This window comes from Papio anubis, chromosome 15 (assembly GCF_008728515.1).
Source record: "Papio anubis isolate 15944 chromosome 15, Panubis1.0, whole genome shotgun sequence".
Lineage (NCBI taxonomy): Eukaryota > Metazoa > Chordata > Mammalia > Primates > Cercopithecidae > Papio > Papio anubis.
The window spans coordinates 58,346,723-58,348,966 of NC_044990.1; the positions used below are offsets into that span (position 1 = coordinate 58,346,723).

The window sequence follows — 2,244 nt, forward strand, 5'->3', positions numbered from 1 at the left end:
ACTTAATAATCTGGCTCTATCACCTCTTTACTTTTCTTTACATTCTACCGTGTTCGAAGAATTGGCTTCCTATTGTATCTTCTTACCAGCTTTCTAGTTGAAACACTTCTTAGGTCACATCTATTTCAATAGCTTCATGACTTAGCTTTCACGGGTGGCAGAGATAACTTCTACATACAAAGGAAAGGACTCTAAAATATGAGGTGGCCAGGCTTGGTTTGTGTATAAAGAATAATTGAAAAACTAGAAGGTAAGAGTCACCTAGGATGAAAATACATTGATTTAATATCCTGGCTATTCTCATTATATCTGCTGATAGGATTGTGCTAATGGGAATGTAAAGCCCCCTTTTCCCCATTACAGAATTGCTAAAGAATATAAATAAATCTCATTACATCGCTTCTCGGCCTTTTGGCTAAGATCAAGTGTAATAAATCTCATTGTGCTTTATGCCTAATGTGTGCTTATATTAAACTGATTTATACATAGGAGATAAGGTGTTATAATCCTAGTGGACAGTAGTATTCATAATGTGCTTTTAGTGAACTCAGAGGAATGTATTTTCCAGATGAAAGACTTTTTCCCCCTTTCTATTTCTCTAGTAATTTGTATTTTGTTCTAGTGGCGTATATTATACCTATTGTATTACTTGTTTCTGTATCTTTCTTCCTGCCTCCCAACATTTCTCCACATGTACACTAAACATACATGACCATAAGAGGCAGAATTCTGTGATATTTATGTCTGTACATCCTCACATGCGTATCTCAAGTTCTGTGCCTGGCACACAGTTGCTGCTCAATTCATGAATGAGTCAGGTGACTTGCTAAGTAGCCGTTCAGCAAATAGGCAGCTGAGAAAAAAATCTTGTTTCATCATCCATACCAGTCTCTGGTGGGGGCACAAAAACTCAGTAGTGGGACTGACTCAAGAGAAGTGAATCACAGTAGACTGAAAACTTCACTTTCAGAAATGGGATATTTTCATTGAATTTGACAATGTGAATTGACTGTGTATGAACCGTTCAATCAATTGTGAATGCTGAATGAGACTCCAGAGCAATATTTTTTTATGACAAAATAAGAATAATTAGTATGGACAGAGAGTATTTTTTTCTACCAAACGGATACAAATTATTAGTATGTTCAGTCTAAGTGCTTGATAATTGGGATGATACTTCTACTGCCACCAGTGTAAGTATTCTGAATTCTCTTTCCCTTGAAATAAATGGGCCTCTTTGTTATTCCTCTACCTGGAATGAGGCAATCGTGGTGCGGTTATAGCAACCATCTTGTAACCATGAGATTATGGGTAACCTGCTAGTGATGCTGGTGCACAAAGCTGGAAGGAGAACATGTTGTCACTGATAGTAATGGGGCTGTCGTAACAGGCCTGTATTGTCTATCTCCAAAATTCTCCTAAGATGTCGAGGGAGGGACTCAGTGGCTAAAGTAAACTCACTACTGGTCCAGAGATCTTCAACAGCAGAAATCAAGAGAGAGATTGGTCAAAGAAATGAAGGCTCCTCTGCAAGACAGGAAGTGCCCACTAACAAGAGTTAAATAAAAACTTCAGAAGTCAGTAAGCATTACATGAATCAATATATAATATATAAAAAGAGCTTAAAACAGTGCTTGGCATGCATTAAACACGATGTGTTTGTTCTCATCATTATTGTTACTGCTGTTGCTGCTATTGCTACAGAGTAAACTGCTACTAGATCCAGTCAATAGGTGTTCTTTGAAAAATTTAAATGATTTTATTTTTTTTCCCCAATCTCTGCTACCCCAGCCCATGGTAAATACCATTCTACTTGCTACTTCTGTGAGCTCACCATTTTTAGATTCCACATATGCATGAGATAATGTGATGTGATATTTGACTTTCTGTGACTGTATTATTTCACTTAATATAATGTCCTGTAGGTTCATCCGTGTCGTTGCAAATGACAGGATTTCCTTCCTTTTTAAAGCTGTGCAGTATTCTGTTGTGTATACATACCGCATTTTCTTTATCCATTCATCTGTTGATGAGCACTTAAGTTGATTCCGTATTTTGGCTATTGTGATAATGCTGCAATGAACGTGGGACTGCAGAGATTTCTTTGGCATAATGATTTCATTTCCTTTGTATGTGTGTGTATATATATATAAAACACCCAGTGGTGGGATTGCTGGATCTTAAACTATTTTAAATTCAAAAATTAATTCCTACTTATCACAGAAAAAGTATAGGTAGCTTAAA

The 2,244-nt window shown here is 36.7% G+C and overlaps 1 pseudogene; it reads left to right on the forward strand.

Annotated features, from left to right (window-relative positions):
- The first annotated feature begins 395 nt into the window (after positions 1–395).
- On the forward strand, positions 396–541 carry LOC116270639 (annotated as a pseudogene).
- Positions 542–2,244: the final 1,703 nt, after the last annotated feature.